Here is a 14963-nt window from a genome sequence, read left to right as displayed (position 1 = left end):
TGATTCAATTTATTCCCCATTAACAAATTTAAATGAGAGAGAGAGAGAGAGTCAGATCAAAACCTTATCCAGAATATATAAGAAATGCCCTTAATAATCTGTTGTGTATTTAATTGAACTTGGACACATATCGAGAATACACGTAATTCATTTAGAAAAATTCATGCAACACTACTCAATATATACTTTTTTAAAAATTAAAGAAGTATTTAAGTAAATAATTGATCTGATAAAAAATATTATCAAAAGCTAATTATTAGAACTTGTCTCGAGAGTGGTTTCTTATGTGTTTATTATACCTGTTCATGGGCCCGACCAATTTAGACTTTCACTGGTTATCAATGCAATATATTGAGACCCGAGTCCGAGCCTGGCCCGATCATCGGACCTCTATCTTAAGCCCAAGCCTGAAGCCCGAAATTACATTTGCAGATTTGAGTTTACTATAGGGTTGGTGAATTAGAAAGAGAGAGAGAAAGAGAGAGATCTGATCCCACTGTACTATAGATGTCTTCGACCTGATGTTGGGACTTGGGAGTATTTGGAACAGAGCAGAGCTCGAAGAAATGAGGATTAGTTGCTGGCTTGCTGCTATGTGGATGGAGCTTATAGAGATGTCATCGCCTTTCCGGTCACCGGATCGCTGCTTGAGTGTAGATTGTAGAAGAACTACCACCGTAGTCGCTGTGAAGGGGATTAGTTCGTTTGAAGTTCAAACAAAATGGAATGAGTTTGAATGAAAATTTGGACTAGGGTTAGAAATATTATATTTTTAATAATATATATTATTAATATAAAATATTGTCGGGCTGGGCCAGGCTTTTCTATAAAATCCCGAGCCCAGCTCGAAATCAAATCGGGCTTAGATAATAGGGCCCAAACCCGGGCCCACAGGCCTAATAATATGTCCAAGTCTGACCGTGATGGAAACCTCACTCAAGACATTCCACTCAAGTATCTTCCATCATCTCTAACAACCTTTACAGGTGTCATTGGAACTGCAATGGTTTTTAAATCAGAGGACAGTCTAACTAGAATACATAAGCAAGCTTTCTTTTAACTTCACCAAACTACCAACATTTAATCTTTAAGTGCGTATTTGGGAGGGTTTTTATGCAGTGGCTTCTCGCGTTGGAAGGTACTAAAATAAAATGAAAAGCCATGAACCTATATTTGGAGAACAACCTGGAAACATGAAAACATGTTTACATGAGCCATAAAATTGACTCTTCTGAAGCTGCTATCTCAATGCAGCTCAATCAACGTTGAAGTCCTTTTGGGCTTTGCATAAGATCTTACGAGTCCAAATCTGTTGTTCTTTCAGCCGAAAAAAGGGCTTTCCATTAAAGCTTCTTTTAATGGCTTCTTTAAAGGAGCTCAACCAAAGCATCAGCCCTCCCAAATGAGCTATATCTTATGCCCCACAAATGCCCTATAGTTGTAATTGAACACAGTAAAGACGAAGGTCTCACGAAAGAGAACTGAAAGAGGAAATTTTCAAATTTTAGCAGGAAATCAATGGGGATATATATTAAAAGAGAAATGAGATTTAACTTGGAAGCTGACAGTCGAAAGTGAGAAACAGGATTGCAACTCGGACATACTGGGAGGAAAAAACTAAGAAAAGAAAATGGATTTAAAGAATTGAAGATTATTTTAGATCCGAGAACATTGTTTTAGCACACTCATCTCCTATAATTCTAAAGTTGTGAACAGGGTCGATGGCTTCAAGAACAGTTTGGACGATCTGTGAATAAGGGAGACTAAGGTCATGTTTGGTTCAATTCTCATTCTTTCTCATTCTTACTTAATATAAAATTTTAAAATGGGCAAAAATAGGTAAAATGAGAATATTTCTATGAATCAAACGTTTTTTTTTTTTTTTTTTCTTTTCAAATTGACAATTGCCCTATGTAAAAGTACTTTTTGTAAGCGTTCTTTTGTAAAAGTACTTTTGTAAAAACGTTTTCACAAAAATACTTTGATAAAAAGTACTTCCGTAAAAGTGCTTTTGTAAAAGTACTTCCGTAAAAGTACTTTCATAAAAATGCTTTTATAAAAGTATTTTTATAAAAGTGCTTCATAAAAAAGTAATTTTACAAAAATGCTTTTATTAAAGTGCTTTTGTGTAAAAATACTTTTATAAAAGTGCCTTTATTAAAGTATTATCTTTTATAAAAGTGCTTTTATAAAAGTACTTTTACAATAGTCTGCTAGTAAACATCAGTTTTATAGTTAGAGTTTTCTCAAAGAATGAAAATGAGCAAAATGGGACATGATAGCTATCTCAATTTTTGTATTATAAGCTGATTTTTCATTCTAAAATGAATATGACCCATGACAGGAATTTTGTAACCAAAGAAAGAATTAAAAGAATGAGACCATAACAGTGAACCAAACATGGCCTAGAAAGGATTAGATTTGCAAATAAAAAAACAAACAAAGGTTAATATGAAATACCTTACAAGAATAAAGCAAAAAGAATAGTAGATGGTCTCAGGGTTGATGACAGTCTTACCGACATCCGGCACCGACGAGCGGGAGAATAGGTAGAGGTTATTAGTTACCGATGGTTTCGAACAAGGGAGACTTGTGGGAAGAAGGCGATGGATCTGTAAAAATAAAATAAAATAAAAAATGTCAATACCATAAGAAAAAGGGGAATAGTAGAGGTTATTAGTTAGCCGATGACGGGAAGAAATTTCTACCGATGGTTTCGAACAGGGGAGACTTGTGGGAGGAAGGCAATGGATCTAGAAAATAAAAAATAAAAAAATGTCAATACCAGAAGAAAAAAGGGAAATGGTAGAGGTTATTGGCTGGCCGACGACAGTCTTATCAGCGACAAAGGGTGGTTCTCTTTGGACCAGATGACGATAATTCTCCTCAGACCAAATGACACACAATTCCCTTCCTGCGCATTAGGGTAAAAAGGCATACAGTTCATTGAGGGTTTACGGCTCCACGAAGTACCGGATCGAACACCACGCGCTGACACATCAGCATCCATGTAGATGCCACATCGGACATGCGTTTTGGGTGAAATGACAGCCTATTAGGGGAAGCATGAATTAGCTGCTCCCCCCAACGGTTCTGGGCACGGAAATCCAGGCATTTACGTTTTTGGCGTTTTTTCAATAAATGGATGAACCAAACAGTGGTTCCATGCCCAATAAACGCCCATGCCTAGCTGGTACAAACGTGGCATTGTTTTTTCAATAAACGCCCACACTACCAAATACATACAAATTATTGGCATTCCAACTTAACTTTAGGTGATGTTTGGCATCAATGCTGTTTTTTGAGAAAACGTCACTACAGCAAATCAGAGAAAATGGTACTTCAAACAATACCCTTTTGTTTGGTACCGTTTTTTTAGAAGAAATGTTGCTCCAGACCATACTTTGGAAATCAGGAAAGTGTGGTCTAGAACAACACCAAATTCAATGTTTTCTCGGAAAACGGTGCAATGCTACCAATAATGTAATGATATAACATCAATGTGGCATCATCTTGGACATTAGATAATATAGAGCAATATTGAAAACATTGCTATTAGCACTGGTACCAAACAAAACTAGTGCTGTTTTCTCAAAAAACGCCTGTGGCAGCATCGGTTCCAAACGAGAAAACGATGCTTACAACTCCACATGCCCAGCATCGATGCTAAATAGGCAAACACCTACTTAATGAAGCATTTTTTGTTGATCATAAAAACAACACATAAGAATTAAAAGAGCATAAATTTAAAAGCAATTCTAGACTTAGAGAGTTGTCAAACCCCTTTTTCAATCGGATTCCCATATGTAAAAAACCCAATTTATCATCTCTAGCATTCCTCTAGGCTTGGTTTTGGGAAGAGTATAAATACAAATACGTATAGTGCGAAACCTTGTATTTGATCCCTTCCCAAATTGAGCCCTAGGTGTAAATCAACATTGACCCATACTGTTGATCCATTCAAATAGGGGTGTTAACGGTATTCGAAAATCCGATTTCGAATTTGAGATTTGACATAACCAAATTAAATTTGGATAATTCAAATATCTAATCGGTCGGGTTCAGATATGACCTGATTCGATTCGATAAATATCTAAATTCGACCAATTATTTAATTCTTATATATAATATAAAAAATTTAAATGTTTTATATAATTTATATATATATATATAATAATTAAATTATATAAATAGTTTATATATTTATATACTTTATATAAATAAAATATTTATTAATTACCTAAAATAATTAATTAGTTGAATTCAAATCAAATTGAATATTTAAATATTTAATCAAATTTAAATTCGAATATTAATTTTCAATATCCGTGAATCAAATTTTTTAATCAAATTCAAATTCAAATATTGTTTGATCTATTTACACCCTTACGTTCAAACTAGAAAGTCCGTCTGATTCATGTGGCTGAACTCTTAACTCATCTAATCCGTGGGTTCACCCTAAATAACCTGAATATTTAAAATTGAAGTCTGATCCAAACTAACCCAATTGCTAGGTCTATTAGGCAGAATCTCATCTTCAAAGTGTAGCTTTCATAAGGATAAAAGGGCATGCCCTAATTAAAGCGCATGTCTTAAAAGACAATTCCTCCATAGATATGATGTGATATCACTATAAACAAAGGTATCATGTTTTGTCTTTCTCCAAAATAGAAAGATGAAAGATCGAGTTCAATTCAAATGAGTGATTTTGCTCTCAATTCCCTAAAGCTTTATTCCATTTGGTGGTATCAAGTCATTGATCTGAGTTCAGCTGGAAAGTTGAATCAAGTAGACAGCAATCTTTTAGAACAGAAACTGGGTTTTTTTTTTTCAATTACAGACATCAACCCACTTCTTCTCTCCCCTGAATTTATCCCCTGAACTATTGGATTTTAACACTTTGCCCTTATTTTTAAGTATTAACATTATGTCAGCTAGTTTCATGGAATGTTCTTTTAAACATTCTTATAACTCCAATTTAACTTCATTTTCTGAAACCATTTTGCTATTTTACTTGTTTTCTTTACATTTTAATTCTCTTATATTTTTCTCAACTTTCTTTCAACAAAGTTCATCTGGCTGAGAATGCCTTGAGAACAATCTGTTCATCAATCTCTTGAGTACTTTATCCTTTCGAATGTTTTCATTTTCATCATTTTGATACTTGTTGTTGTCAGTCCGTAGAATCTAGAATGGGTAATTTAGTAAATTTACTTTAACCATCAACCGTGTTGGCAAGTCAGGGGGAAAAATGCTAGAATCTAGAAGTTCAGGGAGACTTACATGTATATTTGTGTATGTATGTATGTATGTATATACACTGCTTAAAATACACAATACACAAATTTTTTGGTATCATTCATGTCTTTTTTTTTATGTGATTAATTTAGACTATAAATAGGTCAGGTGACTGGTGTTCTAAGATCATACCAACTATCAAAAAGCAATTATCATACTGAATGTGATTTAACCATGGTTTTTAAAACCGGATCGGACTGGGCAGTTGGACCCGAAAAACTGGGAACTGATCAGGGGACTAGTTTCAGCTTTCTCCAAAACTGGAAATTTGCCCAAAACCGTTGATTTTGATCAACAAACCACTGACCCAGGTGATTAACTGTTCAAACGGTTTTAACTATTTTTTATTTTTTTTATTTTTGTTGTCAGAATTGTTCGATTCAAATGATCGGACCGTTCAACTTAGCAACCGAACCCCTGACTGGTTCAGTCTCCGGGTCATTTTTAAAAACCATGGATTTAACAAATGAATAAAATAGGGGTTAGGATATGGAGCAGTTAGATGATTTGTGAGTATGATATTATGTAATATAATGGCATATATTTCTTGTTCTCTGTAGTACTCCTAGGTGAGAGATTCCTCTTTGGACAAAGTAGGGTCACTCTACTACATTCATGAAATTAGATATATGATGATAGATGAATACAACCTTTTCAATCGGGCTGAGGAAATCTCCTCTATGCCCCTATACTTCCAGAAAGGACCACTGGTATTTTTGACCAGTGTGATTTGTGGGTCTAGAAAGTCATCTAGAAGGTTATAAAGACAGGAATGTGCTGCAATATTCTAATAGTGATTCCCTGAAAAAGGGCACCATGATCTGGGAACAATATCAAGAAGCATAGGCTCTTGCTTTTGGTTCAGGTCTTCTTTTTCCTAAAGAAACCCACAAATATGGTTAGATTTTTTATAAATCAATTAATTAATTTATCTTAAATATCCAATCAAAATTTAACCCACTTTTCCTATTTGACTATTTCATTTTTTATCCAACTCTAGTCTTAGCTGAACAAAGTATTCATTTTTTTTTCTCTCTCATATGATTCCTCATGACTCATGTCTGCATGTGCTCTGTCTGATATTGGTCCTCTGTCCCTCCTTTTTTTTTTTTAAACATTATTATCATGTCATAGTAGGATGAAAAGAAAGGGAAAGTATGTGGACTTCAATTTTTATCAAGAAATAGTGGACCCACACCATTAATTGAGGTTGGACCTTTCATAACTAGAAGACACCCTCCCTGTACTGTCTTTTTATGGCCAAAGACACTTTTCAGTACTCCACTTGGTAGTTCTTCTAGAAGCTATTGCCAAACAAGTCCTATCCATACTTTCCAGAGATAAATAGATGTTTGAACCCTGTTTCTTAACAATCCTAAGGTATGGTAATTGAGGTGTTGATTTAGTATGGGAAAAATTTCTGTATTCAATCCTCTTCCAATACCCCAAGTTTGTCCAGTAACCTTTTGTCAAATGTCAGAAACAATAGGCTTAACCTTTAAATATATGAAAGCTAAGAGAAAAAACTTTAATAAAATATTTATGAGTGTTATTCTAGACTCCATTTGAAATATTGCAGAAATATTTTTGCCCCTTTCACTTTGAAATAAAATAAAGCTCTCCTCCTGCATAAAGCAGACATGGTGCTTTATTTGAGATTTCCAATAGCTATACCCAAATTCAAATTGGTTTTGTTTTAGCTCTTCAATCACTTTAAAGCTTGCTGAAGTACATAAATTTGTGTTTGTGCAAAATGGGAGAAAAAGTTTGTCTTTACCTGCTGTTGATTTTAATTTTTAATAAAAAAATGGGTGTGAGAGTAAGCTCCATCATTTATTAATAATTAAAAATTTAAGATTTGGACTCTCAAGTTAATTGGTGAAGGTTTAAAATATCGATACACCTGATACGTATGAATATGCTCATTAGGTGTTTCGATACTATAAACATTTTTATTTTTACTTTTGGCTTTGCTATTTCATACGAGGGTTGGTTTTAAGGGCGATTAACACTAAAAAAATTCATTCAGCCACTAATATGATACGATATAATACGGGGCATGTCATATGGATACTTTAAACCTAAAAACCAAGCATTCACGATTAAATCTTGTTAGCTCTGAAAAGACAAAACTCTTGCTTTGTGTAAACATTAAGGAACCAAGCTGTGGGTGGAGCAGAGAACATGGCCTTCAATAATTCATGGTATCAAGGGGCCATTCCACTACCTGATTGGGCCCACTTACGAGGAATGAAGATAAACAAATGATATCAAGGGACCATTCCACTACCATTCCACTACCTGATTGGGCCCGGCCTGTTATTTCTTGGACTTTGACAATATTTCAGGCCCGCAGGTTTGGGTTCGGGTTTTAAATATCAGACCCGGTTATTTTTTGGGCTAAATTCGGGCTTTCTTAAATAAGTCCAAGCCCGGCTTGATATTATTATATACAATAAAAAACATTTATGTTATATATAATAGAAATATATAAATTATATTTATTTCTTAAATTGTTAATAAATATTAATTTATTAATAGAAAATACAAATTAATTTATTAATTTATTACTAAATTAATATAATATTAATTTATAAAAGTACACTAAAAATAAGATATTTTGTATACAAATCGGGCTTTGGGCTTTATAGACGGGCTCAGACTCAAGATCTAGATCTAATGATCAGGTTAGACTCGAGCTCAAACCTATACATTTTTTATTGATAAAGAGGCAAAGCCCGACCCGACCCAACCCATAAACAAGTCTATTCATGACAACTCAGCAATTTTAAAGAACAGGCCTTCCAGAACCTTCTAGAACCCCTATTATTTATTTTTTTCAAAATTGATTTCTATATTCATCCTATCTATCTGCTTTGTGGCCATTGATTTGATTCAACATAAAGTAAGGGGGACACATAGGCTGCCTGTCTATGTTTGGCCGTTTGCAGGTAAAGTATATCAAATGCACCATCTTCCATCTAGAAGGATTCCTTTTTCTTACTCTGTATTTTGACATGGAATTGATGGGTCCGGGTCTAAAGTTGGTCCAGACGACACGATGTGAAATCCGACCACATCAAGATCTTTATATAATAAAAATAATTTGGTGTACTTAAATCAACGTCTAGAGTAGCGCCTTGTTTACCATTCATGAAATAAAAAGCATATTAAATGCACCATTCTTCATGTAGAAGGATTGTCCTTTTTCTTACTCTCTATTTTGGCATGTGATTGATGGGCCAGGGTACAGTTGGTTCAGATGACCCGATGTGAAATTCCACCTTATCAAGATCTTTATCTAAGAAAATAATTTAGTATACTTAAATATCAACAGTTAGGAGACTGTTGAGCTATGCTATCATTAAAACAAGAGTATATAGGTGTGCTGGATTGCGTTTATGGTCAATCAAGGCTCAATCCTAATTTGTGGACTTAATGGCTTAGTTCACATTGAGTCTTAGGCCATTTCTAAGGGTGGATTCAAGTTGAACTAAGTTGAATACTTGATTATTTGAATTTGGCTTGGTTCAAAACTCACAAGTTTGAGTTCGGTTCGGATCGAGTTCGATTGCAAATTAAGTTTTTTCTAAAAATAAAAATATACATATAAAAATACTTTTTATTTTATATACAAAAAATTAAGAATTATAAAAAATATTTATTATTATACATATAAAAAAAGATATACATATAAAAATATTTTATTTTATATACAAAAAATAAGAATTATAAAAATTATTTATTATATATATATATATTTGTATGTATGTATTTATGTATATAATAAAAATTATTTATTTATTATACTAGGCTTGCGAGGCTCACGAGCCAAACTTCATTAGGTTCGAGCTCGGCTCGATTAGCAAACAAGTCTATATATCAGGCTCGAACTCAGTTCAAAGCTTGGTTTAAACCAAGCTGAGGCAAGCTTTTTATGAACCGAGGTCGAATAGCTCGTAAAAAACATGGCTCGTGGCCACCCCTAGTCAATTCTAATCTTGTCAACTCAAGCCTAACTTGCATTCTAATTTGATGCATTCAGATTGGGTTTAGGCCTGAGTCGGGTTTGGGTTGGTCAATGAATCTACTTTAAATGTGTATTATTAGGCTGTACTCGGGTTGGCCTTGAGCCAGATTCGAACTATCCAAGGACTAAGCCTGAACCCAGCCTAAAAAATAAAAAAAAAATAAAAAACCCAAAATTTTAAGCCTGAACCCAATTTGAGGACCAAAAATCCAGGCCCAACCGATATAAAATTTTGGACTGAACTGCTCCAAGCTCGAATTGGATCTGTCGAAGTTGCACCCCTAAAAATATGATTATTTAGGGTCTGTCTCGGGTCTTGGGTCTACCCATTGACATTGTATCATTCGTCTTCTACAGTGTGAGTTCCAGGTAGGAAATTAGTTGGTTCAATGGTCAATGTCTTGGGCTTGGGTTTTAACACAAATGAAGCCAGACAGCTAATCAGACTAATCTGTAATGGAACTACTTCTGAAATGGATGGCTTCATACCCGACCCACCTAATGACAACCGTGTCATCAGCTACAACAAAGCTACAAAACTCAAATCAAAGTGAGGCTGTTTTGTCTTAATAAGTTATGAGCTTCTTGATGAATAAAACTAATTTTTCTATACCCTTAAATTTTATCAAAACAAAGAATGATTAAAATGAATAAGCTGCCTATGCAATTCACACAATCTCAGCGTCTCGGCCCAGCCAAAAAAATAAAATAAAATAAACACTACAGTACAATAATTAATCTCTAATATTTTATTATATATTTATTTTATTTATTAATAAATAAACCAATAAGTCATTTCAGTTCAGTCATTTCAGTCATTTTCAAACAATCAATACATACGAGAAAAAAAATCAAATGAAGAAATACCTAAGTTTGCATGCCCAACACCAACAATTTCTAATATTGTTTAACTCAAAATATTCTATTAAACCCAGCTAATAATTATAATTTTGTGGAGTGTGGGCCCAAATAAACACCAATTAGGGTTACTTATGTCGAGTAATTTGGCTATATTCAGACATTATTGATCACCTAACACTTGTTCACATCATCATATATTTAAATGGGCAAACCAAAATAATAAATCTTGGAGGACAATTAACCCTGCATCTATGCAAACCAATATCTGTTTCTTTATTGCATGTTCAGCTGCATATAGGGCAAAGTTCATAGTTGATAATCACTCTCACCCATAAATAAATAGTTCTTAATTTAGATTATTTATCTACTGCCATGGTTTGAATCCAATGATGCAACCATTTTTTTTTTTCTGGGATTGCTTGGGCTTCTCAATTCTCCTAATTTAGGCCTTGAGTATGAATTGATGATTAATAATGATATAAATAATAGAAAGGTTTTTTATGATTAATAGGACCCAAGGTTCAAAGTATTGATATATATTGTGTATGATACATATTGGATTTTAAATTCATCATTAATATTCTAAATATCAAGGGTTTGTTGATTTCAACTATTTTTAAACATTAATAGATGATGTTGACATTTCCACCAACAAATTACCATCCAAAAATAATAGAATTTTGAAGGAATGAAATTCTTGATATGTGATTTATATGATCTTTGCGTATCGAGTGTATCAATGTTTTCAACCTTGATAAGACTCTTAACCCATTTCAGATTGATGTATAGGTTTCCATTCTTACACCATTCCTAATTGTCAACAAAAGATTTAAATAAGGGCGGTTCAGGCTTTGAATAAATGAGTTCATTTCCAATTTACATTGATTGTTAGTTAGAATTAACTGCATTTTATTTTGTGACAATTTATGGCTACTTTAAGCCAATTTGCTTCGATAAAGCATTCTTTCAACCATATTTGGTTAGTTACATTAATTGTGTTAATTGTGTCTGTGTTTTTCTATCCATTCCATAAAAGATTTAAAGAAATAAAAGTGTGCGTTCAGATGTTATAATCTTTTGTGCACCAAGATTTGCATCAGCCTGCATCGATATTTCTTTAGGTTTTATTTATTCCTTTTTGAAACCGGTTTAAAGGGGTCAGTTTAAGGCCCGGTTATTTTCTGAGTCAGTGTCTGACCCAATACAACCCCTGGCGCTTGGAGGGACGTATCAGGAAGCCATCAACACGATATGCATCGATACTTTGAACCTTATTTTGCACTTAAATCTCTTAATTTTAGAATAAAATGAAATATGACTGATTTGATATAAATGTATTGACCATATTCCGCCATAAGCCACAAGACAGCTTCAGGATCAAAATAATTGTACTCATAGCCTACAAAGCCATTGCTCTAATATTGACACAAGTCTTGTGAGCTCATATCAAACTACTTAGCAGAATTACTCTTATAACTGTGTCCCACGTGTCCAAATACGGCTGGTCTAATATATATAACCCTATATAATTGGGATAAGGCATGAAGATGATGATGATAATGATACAAGGCTAAAATTTGACAATTTACCATTATATGTTTCTCCACCACTATGCCTTGAAGTTTGTTAATGCTAACACAGACGTATCGCTGGTGAAAGTCAGGCACACCTGCAATGGAAATAAATTCAAAACATCACATGAACCGTTTTCTTTTTTTATTTCCATCACAAGTGGTGTGTCCATGTTTATTGGGGGTTGCAAGGAAGTGTTGAAACTTTGGTCACAGCAGATGTGAACTCCTCGGCTACAAATAATATTTAATTGTCCAAATTCGAATTTGAATCAGATCACATCAAGGCATTCCTAATTCCATCCTCTATACAAACAATATTTAATTGTTCAAATTCGAATTTGAATCATATCACATTAAGGCATTCCTAATTCCATCCTCTATTCTTAGGATTGAATATGTATTCATCCCAATCCCGTTCAATAATATTTAAACATATATGCTTATATAGTTATATCTGCATAAGCTAGTATGTTTTATTAGTGAAGTTGGTATTGAATCCAATGGATGAACTTCAAATTAAAATAATCCAATATGAACCAGAGGTACCCAAGATTTTAGCTATTTCTAATCCTTCCAAGGCCATGAGAAAACAAATGGAACTAATTAAACTTCTGCAAAAGAAGACATGGATTTCTCATATCTTCTTACAAACACAGCTTGTGGATGAATATAGTTTTGTGGCATTTTCATGACTTCACCACTTCACTTACAATAGAGTGATCCTTGCTAGAAGCCTAGAATTGAATTCGGAATCAGTCCATACAAAATAGTATTCACATCATTCTCACAGTCACTTGCAACCGTGCATTAAGAATATCTTTGTATTTGTATATTTTTATTCATGGGAAGATACTTTCATGGCTATGAATACAGTGAATAACATTTTGTGAGGACTGAATTCCATCTCCCTAGAAAACCTTGCCCCAATTAGATGGGTTAATTCGCTACAAGAATCTTGTTCCTTGTCATTAATTCCACTCTAACCCGTGTCATATCAATTATTAAATTATGGGCTCCCGGGAGCTTAAAGTTTTAGGGGGTAATTTGCCATTGTGAATAGTTTTGTTTTTTAAAGCAAAAGCAAATGCCACATCATCAAATTAAAACAAAAACAACTTGCCATGTAAGCAAAAAAAACATTTATGCTGATATGGCAGTTGTTTTTGGTTTTCAGAAAACAATTAAAATCATTCACACAAGTGGAACATCCCCTTGGTTACTGAAATATGAAGTATAGTGACTGATGTTGAGTTCTTGAAATAAAAAAAAAAAAAAAAAAAAAAAAGTGGGAAGAAGCCAAACGAAAGTAGGCTAGCCCTTTGCCCATGAATCAGAGATGATGATGAGATATGAACTCGCACTAAGCGCCTATATGGAAAGCACCAAATCTTCTAGAAAAGAAGATGCTAATTTGTTCTGTTTGCAAGAAGAAAAGGGAACCATGATAGGAACAAAACTTGAAAAAGGAAATGCAGAAAGCTAAAGGATGATGGGACCTCAAATGTAGTCCAGTGTAGTGTCCATGTGCTTGAGCTTGAGAAATGACCAACTCATTAATTTAGTTGGAAACAAGGCTTAAAAATATCACAATTTGTGAATCAAAACTGCTTTTGTTTAACAGTAGAAGCATCATTAATAAAAAGGGCAATCCAGTGCATGAGGCTCCAAGATTTGAGCCCTAATCACCCATGTACATACGGATAAATGACAGATGTACGCAACCTTACCCCTGTATATACGGAGAACTGCTTTTAAGATTTGAGCCCTAATCACCCATGTTGCGCTAAGAACTATAAATTCATATCACATTAAACATGCTTTTTTTCAACATTTTCAAACCGCCGTTGATCCGGATGGTTGGACCGTTTGGCCTGGGAACTGTTTATATAACCGGTTCCGTTTTATCCCAAACCTAGAATCTGGTAAAAAACCATTGACCAGGGCAGTTGAACTATCGAGCCGTTTAACGGTTTTTTATCTTTTTTTTTATTTGTTATCAGAACAGGCCGTTCGTTCGAACCGGATGGTCGGACTATTAACCCGAAAACCGGTGGCCAGAACAATTCCATTTCCAGATCATTTTTTAAAACATTGCTTTTTTCTTATCTAATTCATCAATTATCTGCAAAATTAAATTTTCTATTTACTGCACTTACTCTGGGTGGTCCAGCTGATCCAAGAAAATACTACAACTACAAATTCAGGATAATTTTACAACTTGGCTAGTTAATTGAAACCACACTTGAGCTATTCAAGAGAGAACTGGTCTCTCTCTCTATGCAAAAGTTAAAAATTAAAACTCTGAATTTTGTCCTTTCCACAAAACTAGTTTTGTTCAAAATTTTCCAGAATCCACAATTCTTAGTGAGAGAGGGAGAGAGATCAAATACACACTGTTTGATTCTTTGATCCTGACTTCATTACAGGGTCATTGGCGAAGTGGAGCAGTCGAGGAAGGAATGAGAAAGCAGACATGGATAAGAAGTTTGCAACACAAAAGACAAGTCAAAATCATCAACAAGGACGTCATCTCTCTCTTATCTTCAAGTTGGGGACAACCCTTCACACAACGAAAGGTAGTCTGGACATTAAAACAATCCGCCCCAAAGTCAATGCATATTTTACTACTCCATAGTTCATACCTAGACTAGTGCACATTTGCATCAATCTCTAGTCTTTACACACTTCCACAATTACATAGTCTATCACGATGCCGTAGTGCACTGGCTCACTTTTTTAGTTATTCTTTATAAAGAGACTCGTTCCACTTTCCACACAACAGATGTCAAGGCCTAGTACTGTTCTCACTCAGTATTTAACTATTTATCATAAACTCAAATGAGCCATTTCTAAACAAAAGATTGGGATAGAACCAAAGGTTTTAAAATTATTGTTGATCTGGATGGTCCGACCGTTTGGCCCGGAAATCAGTCAGGGTACTGGTTCCGTTTTATTTTTCGTAAAAACTATTGAATAGATCACTGACCCACTGACCTGGGCAGTCCAATCTTCAACTTGTTTCATCTAAATAATGGTTTTTAGCCTTTTTTTTATTTTTTAAAAATCACCATTCATTAATTCGTTCGAACCAATGGGTTTGAACCACTAACCCGGAAATTGGTGGCCATAGCAGTTCCAATTCCGGAACAGTTTTAAAATAGAACAATTCATTGTCTAGTGATTAGATTAAATTTATTATC

The 14963-nt window shown here is 34.2% G+C and overlaps 1 long non-coding RNA gene across 3 annotated transcripts; it reads right to left on the bottom strand.

Moving 5' to 3' along the window:
* Positions 1 to 208: 208 nt before the first annotated feature.
* Positions 209 to 2938, bottom strand: LOC148873541 (uncharacterized). Of its 3 annotated transcripts, XR_016105254.1 has the most exons (3): positions 2786 to 2900; positions 2519 to 2612; positions 209 to 684 (listed from the first exon to the last, which is right to left on the bottom strand). It is a non-coding gene; the product is annotated as an uncharacterized LOC148873541 (long non-coding RNA). The 3 variants fall into 3 exon arrangements; XR_016105253.1 differs by lacking the exon at positions 209 to 684 and having other exon boundaries at positions 1503 to 2612; positions 2786 to 2902; XR_016105252.1 differs by lacking the exon at positions 209 to 684 and having other exon boundaries at positions 1632 to 2612; positions 2709 to 2938.
* Positions 2939 to 14963: the final 12025 nt, after the last annotated feature.

This window comes from Nelumbo lutea, chromosome 1 (assembly GCF_056320005.1).
Source record: "Nelumbo lutea isolate HS-2025 chromosome 1, American lotus-T2T, whole genome shotgun sequence".
Lineage (NCBI taxonomy): Eukaryota > Viridiplantae > Streptophyta > Magnoliopsida > Proteales > Nelumbonaceae > Nelumbo > Nelumbo lutea.
Note: the sequence above shows the minus strand (reverse complement) of the source record. Positions and strands in the feature narration are given on the sequence as shown.